Source organism: Orcinus orca, chromosome 2 (genome assembly GCF_937001465.1).
Source record: "Orcinus orca chromosome 2, mOrcOrc1.1, whole genome shotgun sequence".
Taxonomy (NCBI): domain Eukaryota; kingdom Metazoa; phylum Chordata; class Mammalia; order Artiodactyla; family Delphinidae; genus Orcinus; species Orcinus orca.
In genome coordinates this window covers 147,546,772-147,567,654 of record NC_064560.1, presented here as the reverse complement: position 1 = coordinate 147,567,654, position 20,883 = coordinate 147,546,772, and the positions used below count along the sequence as shown (strand labels likewise).

Sequence of the window (20,883 nt, the reverse complement as noted above, 5' to 3'; positions counted from 1 at the left end):
TCCAAAAGATAAGAAGGGAAAGAACTGTTCAGGGGAAGCCTATCAGTTTAAGCCATACTCAAATATAAACCATAACGAATGCTGATAGTGTGAAAAGGTAAGACACTGAAAAAGTTAAGAAGTCCAATTGGGCCAATTTAGGGATCCAACAATGACAAACCTCCAAAAATATAATTATCATTTTACTGAATCCACTACTATCACAAGGCAATAGGAACAAAGCCAATAGTACTTGCTTTGTTGGCACATATTACTAAAACTGAAATGGTATAGAAAAGATTACTATAATCCCTATGCAAGGGTGACATGCCAATTCTTAAACTGTTTTATATTTTTCTTATGTTTAAAAAAAGAAGTGCAAGAAGGATGAATCAGAAACTAATGAGATTAGTTACATACAGGTGTTAAGGGGGAACAAAATGGAAGGGATTGTGGAGAGGGCAGTGACTCTTTTGTGAATATACATTTAATATAATTTTGACATTGACTTTTTGAATCATGTTGTTTTATGTATTCAAAAATAAAATTAAAAACACTAGGAGAACAAAACCTCAAATAACAGTAACAATATAACATAACTATATCCCAAACTATATCCCAAATTAAATAAGTAAACACATAAATAACCGTACCAAAGGGGAAAATTAGGACTAACCTGAGTAACTTTAAAACATAGTAGTCTGGGAGAGAGGGGGAAGATGGCGGAAAAGTAAGACGCGGAGAAAACCTTCCTCCCCACAGATACATCAGAAATACATCTACACGTGGAACAACTCCTACAGCACACCGACTGAACGCTGGCAGAAGAACTCAGACCTCCCAAAATGCAAGAAACCCCCCACGTACCTAGGTAGGGCAAAAGAAAAAAGAATAAACAGAGACAAAAGAATAGGGATGGGACCTGCACCAGTGGAAGGGAGCTGTGAAGGAGGAAAGGTTTCCACACACTAGGAAGCCCCTTCGTGGGCAGAGAATGCGGGTGGCAGAGGAGGGAAGCTTCGGAGCCACAGAGGAGAGCGCAGCAGCAGGGGTGCGGAGGGAAAAGCGGAGAGATTCCTGCACAGAGGGTAGCTGCCGACAGGCACTCACCAGCCCGAGAGGCTTGTCTGCTCACCCGCCGGGGCGGGCGGAGGCTGGGAGCTGAGGCTCGGGCTTCCGTAGGATGGCAGGGAAAGGACTGGCAGCGTGAACACAGCCTGAAGGGGTTAGTGCACCACGGCTAGACGAGAGGGAGTCCGGGAAAAAGTCTGGACCTGCCGAAGAGGCAAGAGGCTTTTTCTTCCCTCTTTGTTTCCTGGTGCACGAGGAGAGGGGATTAAGAGCGCTGCTTAAAGGAACTCCAGAGACTGGCGCGAGCTGTGGCTATCAGCGCGGACCCCAGAGACGAGCATGAGACACTAAGGCCGCTGCTGCCGCCACCAAGAAGCCTGTGTGCGAGCACAAGTCACTATCCACATCTTCCCTCCCGGGAGCCTGTGCAGCCCGCCACTGCCAGGGTCCCGTGATCCAGGGACAACTTCCCCATGAGAACACACGGCGCGCCTCAGGCAGGTGCAACGTCACACCGGCCTCTGCCGCCGCAGGCTCACCCCGCACTCCATGACCCTCCCTCCCCCCAGCCTGAGTGAGCCAGAGCCCCCGAATCAGCTGCTCCTTTAACCCCGTTCTGTCTGAGTGAAGAACAGATGCCCTCTGGTGACCTATACGCAGAGGCAGGGCCAAATCCAACGCTGAACCCCAGGATCTGTGCGAACAAAGAAGAGAAAGTGAAATCCCTCCCAGCAGCCTCAGAAGCAGTGGATTAAATCTCCACAATCGACTTGACGTACCCTGTATCTGTGGAATACATGAATAGACAACGAATCATCCCAAATTAAGGAGGTGGACTTTGAGAGCAAGATATATTATTTTTTCCCCTTTTCCTCTTTTTGTGACTGTGTATGTATACACTTCTGTGTGAGATTTTGTCTGTATAGCTGTGCTTTCACCATTTGTCCTAGGATTTTGTCCGTCCATTTTTTTTTACTTTAAAAAAAATTTTTTTTTAATAATAATTTTTTAATCACTTTATTTTATCTTACTTTATTTTATTTTATCCTCTTTCTTTCTTTCCTTCTACTTTTTCTCCCTTTTATTCTGAACTGTGTGGATGAAAGGCTCTTGGTGCTCCAGCCAGGAGTCAGTGCTGTGCCTCTGAGGTGGGAGAGCCAACTTCAGGACACTGGTCCACAAGAGACCTCCCAGCTCCACATAATATCAAATGGCGAAAATCTCCCAGAGATCTCCATCTCAACAACAACACCCAGCTTCACTCAACGACCAGAAACCTACAGTGCTGGACACCCTATGCCAAACAACTAGCAACACAGGAGCACAGCCCCACCCATTAGCAGAGAGGCTGCCTAAAATCATAAGGCCACAGACACCCCAAAACACCCATCAGGCGTGCACCTGCCCACCAGAAGGACAACATCCAGCCTCATCCACCAGAACACAGGCACTAGTCCCCTCCACCAGGAAGACTACACAACCACTGAACCAACTTTAGCCACTGGGGACAGACACCAAAAACAACGGGAACTACGAACCTGCAGCATGCAAAAACAAGACCCCCAAAACAGTAAGCAAAATGAGAAGACAGAAAAACACACAGCAGATGAAGGAGCAAGATAAAAACTCACCAGACCTAACAAATGAAGAGGAAATAGGCAGTCTACCTGAAAAAGAATTCAGAATAATGATAGTAAAGATGATCCAAAATCTTGGAAATAGAGAAAATGCAAGAAACATTTAACAAGGATCTAGAAGAACTAAACATGAAACAAGCAACAATGAACAACACAATAAATGAAATTAAAAATACTCTAGAAGGGATCAATAGCAGAATAACTGAGGCAGAAGAACGGATAAGTGACCTGGAAGATAAAATACTGGAAAAAACTACTGCAGAGCAGAATAAAGAAAAAAGAATGAAAAGAACTGAGGACAGTCTCAGACCTCTGGGACAACATTAAACACACCAACATTCGAATTATAGGGGTTCCAGAAGAAGAAGAGAAAAAGAAAGGGACTGAGAAAATATTTGAAGAGGTTATAGTTGAAAACTTCCCTAATATGGGAAAGGAAAGAGTTAATCAAGTCCAGGAAGCACAGAGAGTCCCATACAGGATAAATCCAAGGAGAAACATGCCAAGACACATATTAATCAAACTGTCAAAAATTAAATACAAAGAAAACATAATAAAAGCAGCAAGGGAAAAACAACAAATAACACACAAGGGAATCCCCATAAGGATAACAGCTGATCTTTCAGCAGAAATTCTGCAAGCCAGAAGGGAGTGGCAGGACATATTTAAAGTGATGAAGGAGAAAAACCTACAACCAAGATTACTCTACCCAGCAAGGATCTCATTCAGATTTGATGGAGAAATTAAAACCTTTCAGACAAGCAAAAGCTGAGAGAGTTCAGCAACACCAAACCAGCTTTACAACAAATGCTAAAAGAACTTCTCTAGGCAAGAAACACAAGAGAAGGAAAAGACCTACAATAACAAACCCAAAACAATTAAGAAAATGGGAATTGGAACATACATATTGATAATTACCTTAAATGTAAATGGATTAAATGCTCCCACCAAAAGACACAGACAAAACAAGACCTATATATATGCTGTCTACAAGAGACCCACTTCACACCTAGGGACACATACAGACCGAAAGTGAGGGGATGGAAAGAGATAGTCCATGCAAATGGAAATTAAAAGAAAGCTGGTGTAGCAATTCTCATATCAGACAAAATAGACTTTAAAATAAAGACTATTACAAGAAACAAAGAAGGAAACTACATAATGATCAAGGGATCGATCCAAGAAGAAGATATAACAATTCTAAATATTTATGCACCCAACATAGGAGCACCTCAATACATAAGGCAAATACTAACAGCCATAAAAGGGGAAATCGACAGTAACACATTCATAGTAGGGGACTTTAACACCCCACTTTCACCAATGGACAGATCATCCAAAATGAATATAAATAAGGAAACACAAGCTTAAAATGATACATTAAGCAAGATGGATTAATTGATATTTATAGGACATTCGATCCAAAAACAACAGAATACACATCTTTCTCAAGTGCTTATGGAACATTCTCCAGGATAGATCATATCTTGGGTCAGAAATCAAACCTTGGTAAATTTAAGAAAATTGAAATTGTATCAACTATCTTTTCCAACCACAACGCTATGAGACTAGATATCAATTACAGGAAAAGATCTGTAAAAAATGCAAACACATGGAGGCTAAACAATACACTACTTAATAACGAAGTGATCACTGAAGAAATCAAAGAGGAAATCAAAAAATACCTAGAAACAAATGACAATGGAGACACAACGACCCAAAACCTATGGGATGCAGCAAAAGCAGTTCTAAGAGGGAAGTTTATAGCAATACAAGCCCACCTTAAGAAGCAGGAAACATCTCGAATAAACAACCTAACCTTGCACCTCAAGCAATTAGAGAAAGAAGAACAAAAATACCCCAAAGCTAGCAGAAGGAAACAAATCATAAAAATCAGATCAGAAATAAATGAAAAAGAAATGAAGGAAACAATAGCAAAGATCAATAAAACTAAAAGCTGGTTCTTTGAGAAGATAAACAAAATAGATAAACCACTAGCCAGACTCATCAAGAAAAAAAGGGAGAAGACTCAAATCAATAGAATTAGAAATGAAAAAGGAGAAGTAACAACTGACACTGCAGAAATAAAAAATATCATGAGAGATTACTACAAGCAACTCTATGCCAATAAAATGGACAACCTGGAAGAAATGGACAAATTCCTAGAAATGCACAACCTGCCAAGACTGAATCAGGAAGAAATAGAAAATATGAACAGACCAATCACAAGCACTGAAATTGAAACTGTGATTAAAAATCTTCCAACAAACAAAAGCCCAGGACCAGATGGCTTCACAGGTGAATTCTATCCAACATTCAGAGAAGAGCTAACACCTATCTTTCTCAAACTCTAACCAAAATATACCAGAGGGAGAAACACTCCCAAACTCATTTTACGAGGCCACCATCACCCTGATACCAAAACCAGACAAAGATGTCATAAAGAAAGAAAACTACAGGCCAATATCACTGATGAACATAGATGTAAAAATCCTCCACAAAATACTAGCAAACAGAATCCAACAGCACATTAAAATAATCATACACGATGATCAAGTGGGGTTTATTCCAGGAATGCAAGGATTCAATATACAGAAATCAATCAACGTGATACACCATATTAACAAATTGAAGGATAAAATCCATATGATCATTTCAATAGATGCAGAGAAAGTATTCAACAAAATTCAACACCCATTTATGATAAAATCCCTGCAGAAAGAAGGCATAGAGGGAACTTTCCTCTACGTAATAAAGGCCATACATGACAAACCCACAGCCAACATCGTCCTCAACTGTGAAAAACTGAAACCATTTCCACTAAGAAACAAGACAAGGTTGCCCACTATCACTACTCTTATTCAACATAGTTTTGGAAGTTTTAGCCACAGCAATCAGAGAAGAAAAGAAATAAAAGGAATCCAAATCAGAAAAGAAGAAGTAAAGCTGTCACTATTTGCAGATGACATGATACTAAACATAGAGAATCCTAAAGATGCTACCAGAAAACTACTAGAGCTAATCAATGAAGTTGGTAAAGTATCAGGATACAAAATTAATGCACAGAAATCTCTTGCATTCCTATACACTAATGATGAAAAATCTGAAAAAGAATTAAGAAAACACTCCCATTTACCATTGCAACAAAAAGAATAAAATATCTAGGAATAAATCTACCTAAGGAGAAAAAAGAACTGTATGCAGAAAAGTATAAGACACTGATGAAAGAAATTAAAGATGATACAAATAGATGGAGAGGTATACCATGTTCTTGGATTGGAAGAATCAACATTGTGAAGATGACTCTACTACCCAAAGAAATCTACAGATTCAATGCAATCCCTATCAAACTACCACTGGCATTTTTCACAGAACTAGAATAAAAAATTTCACAATTTGTATGGAAACACAAAATACCCCGAATAGCCAAAGCAATCTTGAGAACAAGAAATGGAGCTGGAAGAATCAGGCTCCCTGACTTCAGACTATACTACAAAGCTACAGTAATCAAGACAGTATGGTACTGGCACAAAAACAGAAAGATAGATCAATGGAACAGGAGAGAAAGCCCAGAGCTAAATCCATGCACATATGGTCACCTTATCTTTGATAAAGGAGGCAGGAATGTAAAGTGGAGAAAAGATACCCTCTTCAATAAATGGTGCTGGGAAAACTGGACAGGTACATGTAAAAGTATGAGATTAGAACACTCCCTAACACCATACACAAAAATAAACTCAAAATGGATTAAAGACCTAAATGTAAGGCCAGAATCTATCAAACTCTTAGAGGAAAACATAGGCAGAACACTCTATGACATAAATCACAGCAAGATCCTTTTTGACCCACCTCCTAGAGAAATGGAAATTTAAAAAAATAATAAACAAATGGGACCTAATGAAACTTCAAAGCTTTTGCACAGCAAAGGAAACCATAAACAAGACCAAAAGACAACCCTCAGAATGGGAGAAAATATTTGCAAATGAAGCAACTAACAAAGGATTAATCTCCAAAATTTATAAGCAGCTCATGCAGCTCAATAACAAAAAAAACAAACCCAATCCAAAAAATGGGCAGAAGACCTAAATAGACATTTCTCCAAAGAAGATATACAGATTGCCAACAAACACATGAAAGTATGCTCAACATCATTCATCATCAGAGAAATGTTAATCAAAACTACAATGAAAAAAAAAAAAAAAAAAAAAAAAAAAAAACTACAATGAGATATCATCTCACACCGGTTAGAATGGCCATCATCAAAAAATCTAGAAACAATAAATGCTAGAGAGGGTGTGGAGAAAAGGGAACACTCTTTCACTACTGGTTGGAATAAAACTGATACAGCCACTATGGAAAACAGTATGGAGGTTCCTTAAAAAACTACAAATAGAACTACCATATGACCCAGCAATGCCACTACTGGGCATATACCCTGAGAAAACCATAATTCAAAAAGAGTCATGTACCAAAATGTTCATTGCAGCTCTATTTACAATAGCCAAGAGATGGAAGCAACCTAAGTGTCCATCATCAAATGAATGGATAAAGAAGATGTGGCACATATATACAATGGAATATTACTCAGCCATAAAAAGAAACTAAATTGAGTTATTTGTAGTAAGGTGGATGGACCTACAGTCTGTCATACGGAGTGAAGTAAGTCAGAAAGAGAAAGACAAATACCATATGCTAACACATATATATTGAATAAGAAAAAAAAAATGTCATGAAGAACCTAGGGGTAAGACGGGAATAAAGACACAGACCTACTAGAGAATAGACTTGAGGATATGGGGAGGGGGAAGGGTAAGCTGTGACAAAGTGAGAGAGTGGCATGGACATATATACACTACCAAATGTAAAATAGATAGCTAGTGGGAAGCAGCCACATAGCACAGGGAGATCAGCTCGGTGCTTTGTGACCACCTAGAGGGGTGGGATAGGGAGGGTGGGAGGGAGGGAGATGCAAGAATGAAGAGGTGTGGGAACATATGTATATGTATAACTGATTCACTTTGTTATAAAGCAGGAAGTAACACACCATTGTAAAGCAATTATACTTCAATAAAGATGTTAAGAAAAACATCTAGAAACAATAAGTGCTGGAGAGGGTGTGGAGAAAAGGGAACACTCTTGCACTGCTGGTCGGAATGTAAATTGATACAGCCACTATGGAAAACAGTATGGAGGTTCCTTAAAAAACCACAAATAGAACTACCATATGACCCAGCAATCCCACTATTGGGCATATACCCTGAGAAAACCATAATTCAAAAAGAGTCATGTACCAATATGTTCATTGCAGCTCTATTTACAATAGCCAGGAGATGGAAGCAACCTAAGTGTCCATCATCAGATGAATGGATAAAGAAGATGTGGCACATATATACAATGGAATATTACTCAGCCATAAAAAAACTAAATTGAGTTATTTGTAGTGAGGTGGATGGACCTAGAGTCTGTCATACAGAGTGAAGTAAGTCAGAAAAACAAATACCGTATGCTAACACATATATATGGAATCTAAGGAAAAAAAAAAAAAGTCATGAAGAACCTAGGGTTAAGATGGGAATAAAGATACAGACCTACTAGAGAATGGACTTGAGGATATGAGGAGGGGGAAGGGTAAGCTGTGACAAAGTGAGAGAGTGGCATGGACATATATACACTACCAAATGTAAAATAGGTAGCTATTGGGAAGCATCAGCATGGCACAGGGAGATCAGCTCACTGCTTTGTGACCACCTAGAGGGGTGGGATAGGGAGGGTGGGAGGGAGAGAGACACAAGAGGGAAGAGATATGGGAACATATGTATAACTTATTCACTTTGTTATAAAGCAGAAACTAACACACCATTGTAAAGCAATTATACTCCAATAAAGATGTTAAAAAAACATAGTAGTCTGACTATATACCCCAAGTCTAAAACCAAAAAGAACTGTAAACAAACATGGAACTCTAGTTAGAGGGTTTTTGATGGCAGTGTGAGTTAGCAATTCTGAAACTACTTTCTATGCATTGTAGGACTGAGGAAATGATTAAATATCTAGAGAATTAAAGAAGCCAGGTTTCTCACTTTTGGAGAAGGCAGTTACAAATATGAAAAGAGGAAGGCTAGAATGAATCCTCTTGTGCTGAACTGGATGAAAGTTATCAGCATAAACTCATGGGTTTTAAGAGATAGATAGATAGAGAGATAGATAGATAGATAGATAGATAGATAGATAGTAGAGCAAGGAAAAATAAATGGATGTAGATATATTTATATCTCTTCGTTCTGCCTGTTGAAAAGGCCTAGAAACAAAGACACCCAGCAGCAATGAGACAGTCTTAATCCTGATCTTGGTTTCTAAATACCATCCCCCATTAAAAGGAACTGGCTTCCTTGGAAATACAGTTGACTTAGTGTTGAGGCAGGAAAAATAAAAAGCCTGGAACATCTTGTAGTTCCAGAAAGTAAGATGGTGCTCACAATAATGATGGAGGTATGCCAAAAGGAATAGGAATCAGTTTGAAGGGTTTCCATTGTAAATATGAAACAGAGCGTTAAAATAATGATAGTAACAAAATACACATGGAATAAAAAGAAATCTCTGAATCTATACTTCCATTAAAAAATGAATAAGTAAATTAAAGGGGAAAAAGAGTTTTCTTATATTATAACTGGTAAATGAGGGAGAAAATAGTGAAGTTATAAAATTACCATTTGGCAATTAGAGTCTGTCTAAATTTAGCTGATTGTCCTTCTGAAAGCTTGATGAGGATAGACATCAAATTAGTGGTGCCCATATGGATAGGATAACAAGAACTACTTGTTTAGCAGATAAATCAGCAAAAGCACTGCCTTTGGTTTCTGTAATGATCTCAGAATACAGGCATATACTTTAATGACTGATATTTCTTGGGTATTAATAACTTTTAATATATCACTGATCATTTTATCATTTTTCTATCAGGCTACCTGAATATGTCTCAAATCCCCTTTGCTTCTGTAGCACCCCAAAACCATGAATCATGTGTCTATTATATGTTAAATGTTTACCACTTTCCTTTTGCCAAAATGCAGGCTCAAATCAAAGTTATTAGGTTAGCCACTTGGGAAAATAGCATTAGGTCGTGGAGTTGATTTGATGGCTATATATTCCATGGTGATTACATGTCCTGCACAGGAAATATCTTTCTCATTTTAAAGAAAAAGCCATCTATAATATAATAGATAATATAATATTGAATCAGGATTCGTTAAAGAAGTATCTGTAGGAGCTGTCCTGGACATGCTTCCTGAGTTACACCTAACAGTTATATGTAATTTCCCTTTATCTGAAAGGATAAGATTTTCACAATGTTGAATTGTGACATGAGAAGCAAAAAGTAGGAAGACTTTGTATCTAGTAGAATGAAGACAGAAATGCTGAAAGCTGCCTAGAAGTAACAAAGTACACAGTACCATGGCTGAAATTACAGAGGAGACTATAAATGCCCTAAGAGCCTAGCCAAACAGTCATTTGCTACCATGGTAATGGAGATCACTAAACTTTAAAGCACTTACTGGCTTCACAAAAGGATATCTGTTCTCTGGCTAATACTTTCTGCTGTTTTGGGTTAACGCCTAAAGGCAAACAGGAAAAAAAGTCCCTTTTAAAAAGTTAGTCACTGTATTGGATTAGATTCCCTGCTTAACTCTCCACTTAGGTCCAAGGATCTTCAATTTTTTTCTTTAACATAAGAAAAATAATATCCTTGTGGAAGCCAAAGTCAAAGAAACTCTAAAAAAAAATTTGCGATACATATATTAGTTTTTACAAATCTGTAATTTGTTATGATTTCTTTTTTATTGTAAATAAATATAAACTTTTGTACTAAATTTTATATCCATAACTTAAATTGTTTTTCTTAGAGGAAGCTCTAAACTTCAGGCCTCACAAAACCTGGAGCAGTTGGCTATAATTCCAGGACATCTGAAAGTGACAGTTTGACATCGATTTCCCATGGGTTCAAATATGGTGGAGGATATATGGATAGAGATGTTATTTTATCTATGAGATCTTCCTCTGAAGACAACTGCTTGGAAGTGAACAGACAATATCTAGCCAAACTCATTAATCACCTCAACCTTATAGTCCTAGGGAACTTATCTCAACAAATAAACTTATATGCCTTCTTTCAAAAAACTGTACCTTAATGTGCATATGCTTTTCACCTTGGCTACCAGACTTTCTTATAAATGTAACTCTGATTAGTTTATCTCATGTCAGTATTAATTACTTTTATGCTGCCTCTGTTTTGTTTTTTAATCTGAATTATGCCATTTTATTTTATAATATATCCTATCAACTCATCTTCCTAAATGTCTGCAAAACTGAAATCCAGAAAAATTCCCCTAAACCTGAAATAGTTGCAAAAAGGACTCACTAACTGATCAAATTTATCTGCAAGTCAATATCAAAGATTTACCTTGATAATCACCATGCATTTGTCCACACAAATAATCAATAAACAATCTATAATAGGAATAGAAAAGAGCTTTATTTGAGCCAAACTGAGGACTTTAGCCCAGGAGACACAGATACAAGAAGCCCTAGAACTGTGTTCCACCAGACCACAAAATGGGGTAGGCTAATATAGGCAAAAACTGCAAAATTACATAAATTGTTTGTCAAGAGTTAGAATTGAATCTGGCAAGAAGTAAGGGTGTTTGTTAAGCAAGGATTGGTGTGTTTCCAAAATGGTTACATAGTTACAAGGGGAGCTCTTGAGACATAAGTTTGCAGCTGGCAGCTGCTAGCAGCTATTGTTTTGAGAACCACTGGTGGTATCTTTGAGATTGATATAGTTCAGAAAATTCACGTTCTCAGTGATGCAGGAATGTGTCTGAAACCACATCCACAATGGCCACCCAGCTCCATTCTGAATGCCTGAACCACAGTTACTCCATTTTGATTTTTAAATGCATTCTTTTCTTTAATGGTTAAAGCAGATATGCAATGCGTGTGTGACAGGCCATTCTATGTAGCATAAAGTTCAAGTCAAATCACGTATAAGTCAGAATGACTGCCCCATACCTAAATATGTGAAAAATTGTTTCATAACATTCAACCATCCATCCAATGATAAATACATTTTAATGCTTACTATATGTTAATTACCAGCAGGTGAAAACAACATTGTCCTAGTATTAGTCAAGAGATCAAGAGCACCTTTAAAAATCGTGGGTTTTTAAAAAATTTTTATCATCTATAGAATACAACACTAAGATTTGAACATAGTTGATACTCTATAAATATCTGTGGTTTTACTATAATTTAATATTTCAACAATGGAAAAAATAATCTTGGATCCAGAAATCCTTTATCTAAATCCTAGATCTGCCATTTTCTAGTTACGTGACTTTAGGGAAGCCATTTAAAAGCTGTGTGTTTCTAGTTCCCCGGTTGTAAAATGTGATGACTACTATCCTCTACCTACATAAAAAGATTTTTGTGAAATTGTGAGGCTTAAGTGCATGAGCAAGTCCTGGGGAAAGTATGTGGTAGAGTTGACAGTCACAGTCCCTTTTTATAATGTACTGGGAAAGACAGAAATGTATCATGATAAGTACCATGATGGAGGACTCTGCATAGCACAGTGGAACAAAGTGTCTAAATCTACCTTTGGAGTCTGTGAGGGTTAAGAGAAGAAGCACCTTTGAAGTGAGACTTGCAGTAAAAATTTAGCAGATCAGAAGGAAAGGGAGTGCATTCTAGGCAGAGGGAATCACTCCTGCAAAACAGAGTGGGAACAGAATCTGTGATGTACTTGGAAAACTCTACACAGTTCATAATTTGGGAAAGAATAAGTGGGGGAAAGGTGAAGTAAAGCACACATTAAGGGAGAAGTAGTAAAAGATGGTGGAAATGGATGGGCAGACAAGGCGAGATCATGAAGAACCGACACGGTACATTATGCAAGAGCTTGGATTCCACAATCCATGGAACACCACTGAAAGATGTGGAGGAAGAGAAAAGAATACAGATTTTCTTATTAGAAAGACCATTCTGACTCCAGAGAGAAGAACAAATTGGAGGAGGAGAGATTAGTATTAGGAAATGCAATCATCCCTCTTCCATATTTTCTACCTAATCCTCTCTCCATGTTTCAAGCAAAGTTTACTGCCAGATTCCCCCACTCTTACTCCCCAAGACCAATACCTGCCCACTATTACCCTATTAATGCTGTGTACGTTCAGTTACACTTTCATCCCACTGCAATTACTAGACTGTAAGACAAACTAAACAAGATGCCACTAGGAAAAGTACATTGGTCTGATAAATTCTCAGATTACAATGATGGTATTAATAGCTAACATTTACTGAGTGCACCTAGGTGCCATATGTTAAGAATTTTACATCCATTCTTTTGTTTAATCCGCTATTTTGTTTAATGCACACAATCACCATACAATTATAGTGATGATTATTGTCACCACTTTGCAGGGAATGGAAGAAGTTTAGGGAAGTTTCATAATCTGCCCAAGCTCACACACCAAGAGCTAAATTCAATCTCAAACCCAGGAATATCTGACATCAATACTCTTAACCACCATCCTACAAGGGAAACCAGAAATGACAAGATGGACAATGCCTCATGTATTTTGGTATTAAAGAAAACAGGATTTCATCTGTTTTTTGGTTGATAAAGCCTGAGATACCAAGGTAACATGCATTTTTCTAAATTTTCCACCATTAGTTGTATAATTAGAAAAAAATTAGCAAAATTTGCTCGTTTGCTAACTATGTTTATTCAAAACAAACAAACCAGTAAGCTGTATAGTGAGAAAAATCTCAAAAATGCTCCCTTTTGATATTATAGAACTGATCACTGAGTCACAACTAAAAAAAAGTTTATCAATAAAAAAGACACTGGTTTAGCTAGTGGAATCAGTGAGAGAAATGTGACCGAGATAATCTAAAATTGTCAACATTCAAATATTCACGTTGCTTTAGGAGAAGATAAAATTTTTCTTAGTATTTACTTATACCTCACTGGTTCCAAAATCAAGATTTGGGGATGTTTACAAAATTTTATGCAACAAGATAAAATAAATAAATAAGGAAAATGGGACAAAGGAAACAGCATTTTAAAATATTTATTTATTTATTTTATTTGTTTATTTTTGGCTGTGTTGGGTCTTCATTGCTGTGCGTGGGCTTTCTCTAGTTGCAGCGAGCAGGGGCTACTCTTCGTTGTGGTGCGCAGGCTTCTCACTGTGGTGGCTTTTCTTGTTGCAGAGCATGGGCTCTAGGAGCACGGGCTTCAGTTGTTGTGGTGCGCAGGCTCAGTAGTTGTGCACAGGCTTAGTTGCTCCATGGCATGTGGGATCTTCCCAGCCAGGGCTCAAACCCGTGTCCCTGCACTGGCAGGCAGATTCTTAACCACTGTGCCACCAGGGAAGCCCAAAACAGCATTTTTTTCTCAGCAGATTTGGGTCCCTAGTTAATTTCTTGTTTAGTTTAATATGAAAATGAATTTTCAGTCTCTAATAATATAAAACTGTAGCAGGCAGAATGCTACTCACCTGCTCATCCCATGATCCCCATCCCAGGTGTCCATTGCCTATATAATCACCTCCGCTTGAGTGTTGGCTCCTGGATGGGCCTGACCTAAATAGGTGAGTCCTTTTAAGGGACTGAGGCCTTCCAGAAGGAAGCGATTTAAAGCATGAGAAACTCTCCTGCTGGCTTTGAAGTGGTAAGCCATCAGGCTGTGAAAAAGCCACATGGCTAGGTCCTAAGAGCATCCTATAAGTACTGAGAATAGTCCCTGGCTGATAGCTAGCAAGAAAGTGAGGACCTCAATCCTACACCTGCAAGAAATTGAATTCAGCCAACAACGATGTGAGCTTGGAAGAGGCCTAGGGCCTCAGATGAGGACTCAGCCTGACCAACACCTTGACTGCAGCCTTTTGAGACTCTGAGCAAAAAAACCCCAACCCCACTCTGCCCAGACTTCGGACTTACAGAACTGTAAGAGAATAAACAGATAAAAACTGTTTTAAAACACTATGTTTGTGGGAATCTGTTATACAGCAATAGAAAACTAATACACTGAGGCAGGGATGTGACCCACTGCATGCTGAACACATGAAAAACACTGTCCTGTGACAACAGTACCCCAGAATACAGAACCAATTGCCCTCAGGTAATCTAGAACAAACCATGCACATAGAAAAGCATACATCTCAAACAAATCTTACATAATCTGAGATTTTTATTGATTTGCGTTTTCACCAGTGCAATAAAAAGACTGCCTCAAGACTGAAATGATATGGATAAATAGCAGGGTCAAATATAAATTTAACAGCTCTTAAAGCAAATCTGCATCCTGTCAACAGAAGTATTACTCTTATTTCTTTCTTGACACTGTGAACCCCAGATTTCTAAAGGATTAAGTCTCTGTCCTAAGAACTATATAAAGACTAGAACTCAAGCCTGCCTATTCTCTTTTCCCTTTAGTACTGACACTTCATTCACTCTGACTTGTCACAAGTTTACAAGGACCTCTTTTCTCTGCTTTTCTCATACTGCAAAGCCTTAGAATTGGGAATGGGGAAATTGCATGGTGATTGAAAAATAGAGCCAGAAAAATTAGATCCTATTCAGCTTTATGTTCCTGGAGCCCAAATATCCCTATAAATCATTTTTTAATGTTACATGTATATCAGTAAGAGGTGTTGAGATATAGAATGTTTTGTTCTACCCTCTCTACCACTCCACCCCCATAATACACACACTCTTATTTAGATGATAAGTTTTGAGAAACAAGGCTGAAGAAATGAGGGTATTATTTTCCAGTAGTATAAGAAAGAGACTTATAGTCTGAATTCTGACCAATATGAAAATGTTCTATAACTAAGAATTTAGAAGGTAGTCCTTCAGCTACAAGCAATCTATTTACCATTTCAGAAGCTGAAATACTGAAACTCAGCAGATAGATTACAGATGTGAATTGCTGCTGGGAGCCCACATAGCAAAGAACATTTGGAAGCTATTTCATTCATTGAGGAAGATCGATGCTGATCCCACTGAGAACCAGGATTGTTAACAGGTCTAGATTCCACAGGATAATTGGTTAGGAAACCCAAGAAACATTTCTAAAATTACAGTAGCTCTCTAATGATGAATTTAGTTATTAACAGATTACTATACATCTACAAAAAATGATTGGAATCTGCATTTCAGGATAACCTGGAATTATCTTAGTACCACAAAGATGAAAGTGTGTGCAACCAAAGAAACAAATTATTTCGTACACTGCAAGAACATTATGAGTATGAAATATACATAAATATAAACAGGAGGTCATATCTATTTTTTCCCATAGAAAACCGCATTTTTAACAATGTAGGGATGTAAAAAACAAACCCAAACTATATGTAAACACCAGATTTCACAACAGAAAAACTAGGCTAAAAGTGCTTTTACTTTATTATGAGAATATTAATTTTGGAAAGTCTTGCTGGGAAGAGGAAAGAAAGTGAGAGAGACAGAGCAAGGAAGAGAGATAGGAAGGAATGGAGGAAGAAAGGAGAAAGTGGAAGAGGTGGGTGTGGGGAGAGAGAGAGAAGAGTATTGGAGGAAAGAAGGAATGAAGGAAAGAAGAAGTAATAAAAGGAAGGAAAGAAAGAGAAGAGCTGTCAGATGAAATTATTTTGCAACTCAAATCCCCTTTACTCATTCAACAAAGATGTATTACGAGTTAGGCACTATGCTTGTCACTAAAGATACAAAGCAGCTTAGGACAAAATTCAGTGAGAATAAAAATACACAAATAAATAATTACAATGCAATAGGAAAAGGGTTATAATGCAGGTTTCAGCATCTGCTATTAACTCTTCCTGGAGGCTTAAGTACTCTTTCCAGAAATGACATTTTAACTGGCCCTCAAAGGGCTAACCAAAACAACACTTGCTAAGGTGAAGTGAGAGGTCTAGATATAAACTTAATATCTAAGATAAATTTCAACTATTTCAATTCTTTCCCTCTTAACATCTCTGTCAACTCCATACCCATCTATTAAACTCATGTATCATATATTATTCCTGCTAGTTGCCCCAGATGAATGACACATCTCTGGAAAGTAACTCCTTGAAAGATGCTAAAAGACAAATTGGAAGCCTACTGACCTATATCACAAGATAAAGAGGCTTTGAGCCTGTTTGAGCAAGACACAAAGAATTTTTTGTGTTATGACAGTTGGAACTAACTAAAGGAAGGTATCAGGAGAGCCAATAAGATGTAAGACCACAAGGTGAATTGGCAATCTTCTGAGAATGATGTTTGGTGATGGTACCACACAGCAAGGGCTACACACACACAAGCTATACATGAATCATTTTTCTTGATTCACTGAGCTTCACAGAAGATTAGCGATGGCAGAGGGAAAAAAAGAACTAGTAAATTGGACTATAGATAAATAGAAACTATTCAAACCAAAGCATATAGAAAAAAGATAAGACTGATGAAATATAAAGAGTCCCTAAAGCTGTAATTGGATTATATATGTAAGGATGCCCAGTCTCAGCATTTCTGTTCAACACGATTCAGGAAGTCTAACCAGTACAGTGAGACAGTGAGGGAAAAAGGTATATAGATTGCAGAGGATTAAACAAAACTCTTTATTTATAGGTAACATTATATATGTGGAACATTCATTTATATATTGTCTATGGCTGCTTTTGCACTACAACAGTAGACTTGAGTAGTTGTGACAGAGACCAAATGACCTGTAAAGTCTAAAATATTTAGTCTCTGGCCCTTTACAGAAAAAATTCCTATCTTTGATTTTTTACAAGTAAGCTATTAAAGGAATTTACAAATAAGCTCTTAGAACTAATAAGTGAATAAAGCATGATAGCATGATGCAAGAGCAATATTTTTAAAAACTATTTTTTCTATATACTACCAACAATATGAAAATGAAATTTTAAAGTTCCATTTATAATGGAATAAAAACTATAATTTGGAGTAAATTTAAGAGATGTGGAAGATCTATACACTGAAAACCCAAATAAGGTTATATTCTAGGGGTTAGGACATTAACACATAAATTTTGAGGGGACACAATTCAACCTATAACATGGAACAATGAAAATTCTCATATATTGATTATGGGTATAAAAATTAATACAGTCACATTAGCAATTTCTTATAAAGTTAATTGTATACTTAGCATATGACCCAGAATTGCATTCCTAGGTATTATCACAAGAGACATAAAAACATATGTCCACATAAAGACTTGTATGCTAGTGCTCATAACAGTATTATCATAATAGCTCAAAACTGGAAACAATCCAAATGTCCATCAACAGGTAAATTATAAATGAAATGTGGTATATTGATACAATGAAATACTACTCAGCAATAAAAAGGAGTAAACTGATGATACACAATATAGATGAATATTTTAAAAGTGCTAAGTGAGAGAAGCTAAACATAACCTACTACATATTTTATGATACAATTTATTTGAAGTTCTAGAAAAGGCAAAAGTAATAGTGACAGAAAGCAGATCAAAGGTTGTCTGAAACCAGGGGTGGGGTGAAGAATGACTGAAAAGGGGCATGAGGAAGCTTTGTGGCCTGATGGAGGTGTTCTAAACCTTGACTGTGTGGTGGCAGCTGCGAGACTGTATACATTTACCAACTCATCAAACTTAAAATAGGTACATTCTATTGTATGTAAATTATACTTCAATAAGTCTACTTTAAAAATAGTACTATATTCTAAAATATTCAGAATTAGTAAAAGATGCTTTTATTCTCCAGTAAACATGACAACACATACAACTTATTTTACTCTAATACAAACGTATATAAAACATGTAACAAGTCATGTGCTGCAGTGGGACAAGAACAGTTTTTTTAACCCATTCACATCTGGAAATAAAACTCTGTTCTTCTACTCTATTTTTAATTGGACTACTCTCTGATCCTTGATTTCCTCATCTGTAAGGCATACTTTGTGGTATGGCCTTGTGAGACTTAGGGGAAGAACTATTACCAAGCACCTGACATTATCCCCTATGTAGTCACATAATTGTCATGAGGTTTCTTATAAATACCCACATTGAAGCAATAAGTTGCATAGCCAGCTTATAGATATTATCCTTTAAGATACAATTTATGGATGGCTATTCTTCAGAGTTGCCATCAGAATCCCCAGATTGTTCTTCAGCAATCATTTAGTTTCTCTCTCTGGCAAAATTAAAGGTAATTTTGCAATTGCAAATTCATTAGGATTCTATTTGACCATATAAGAAATCCTCTCTGGCTAATAGCCTACAGCACATATGAGTACTTAAGAAGACAGAATATGATTACCTCTATCTGCTAAAGCCAATATTATTACCAATGTGTTTCCATTGTATTCACTTATCTGAAGGAGGTCACTAAAAATAATTATATAATATTGATATCAAACCAACCGTTGATTGCGTTACTAGCCCCAATCCTTCACCCCTCCCTGTATTTACAGCCTTTGTCATATGACTTTTGACCTCCTCCTATCAAAAGGTGTATTTTTCCACCCTTTGATTCTGAGCATGGCCATGTGACTTCCTTTGGCAAATGAAATTCTAGAAGACATTGTGTAAATATGTAAACTTAACTTGTTTGTGCTTTTGCGCCTCTGCCATAGTTATGAAAATATGCCTCAGTTAGCCTACAGATGAATAAGAAACATATGATAAGAGTTGCTTTTTACCTGTTGTCCCAGCCAGGCCAGTCTAAATCAGCCTAAGGCAGCTGACCCAAGTGTGCAAGCCCAACCAAGACCAACAAATCTGCCTAGCCAAACACCCAAAACAGTGAAAGCAATAAAAACTTGCTGTATGCCACTGACGTTTTGAGGGTGTTTGTTACCTAAGATAACTGCAGTGGTAGATATGATTTGAATACATTCAACTTGAAGTTTCTTCTGAAAATACTTTCATCCATGAAGTGTATCCCATCTTCATTTTGTTTTGAGAAAAGAAAGGCAGTCTTTGTTTTTTAATAAGGATCAATGGCCAACATTTATTAAAGCTAAGGCATGTGAAATAAGAACTAAATTAATATGTCATTTATAACAAAGTTAATTCTTACCTCTGTTTTTTTTAAGCATATTTATAGCACTTTCAAAATTGATTTGTTTTTTCTTTAACATTGTAAGGTTTCTTGCTATACTTCAGATGGATTTCATAGCTACCACAATGTTCTGATATTTATTCTTCCTATGTATCTTATACTTTGGGATTTGTTCAATTTTAAGACAGGTTTGAAAAGATTTTAAGTCTATAGCAAATGAAAGAGGAACCATGGACTAAATACTCAGCTAATGAGATACTAATTGTGGTTGATAGAAGGTCCCCTATCCTGAGATGCACAGACTCCCTTAGGAGAGCATTAATATTCCCACACTTAACACTTGCAGTTCACTTCCCAGACCTCTGTCCCCTTCCTCACACACTCTCACAAAGGCCTACCTGTCTCCATTTTTCAAGGAAATTACTGTAAAGTTTTGTCACATATGAAATATTTGAACACAAATTACACAAGTGTTTGGAAGAAAACGGGCATGAGAACCTAGAGTTGGACTTCCTGAGTTTAAAATCTTAGTTCTGTCACTTACTAGTTGTATGACCTTGGACTTACCATTGTACCTCTCTAAGTCATAAGGAAATAATCTATACAAAGGGGAAATAATCATAAAATCATATTGTTGCCCTCATCAGATTACTGAGGAAATTAATTTATACAAAGGATTGAGGACATTGCCTCGTTCATTGGAATCTGATGATAAATGTCAGCTGCCACTCTGATTGCACAGTACTCTATCAAAGTTTTTACTCTTTTTTCTGTTAGTAGCCTATGGTGAGAGAGGGCTATTCACTCCTCTTTGCAGGACAGCAATTGGATAATGTGCAAAAAAAATGTAAGTGCATATATATATACTTATATATACATATATATTACATACACACACACAAACATAAAATGTTCATCCTGTAATAATGGAAAATGGTCAGTACCCTAAAAGAACACCAATAAGGATTGTTTAAACGAATCATGATATGTCCATTCAATGGGATAATATATACCTATTAAAAATTGAATTACCCATTATTTATTTTAGAAACTATCCACAATGTGTTTTTACGTGATGACTCATGTTA

The 20,883-nt window shown here is 37.1% G+C and overlaps 1 non-coding gene across 1 annotated transcript; it reads left to right on the top strand.

Annotated features, from left to right (window-relative positions):
* Window positions 1-228: 228 nt before the first annotated feature.
* On the top strand, window positions 229-336 carry LOC117201409 (U6 spliceosomal RNA). The gene has a single exon (XR_004483428.1). It is a non-coding gene; the product is annotated as a U6 spliceosomal RNA (small nuclear RNA).
* The last annotated feature ends 20,547 nt before the right edge of the window (window positions 337-20,883 follow it).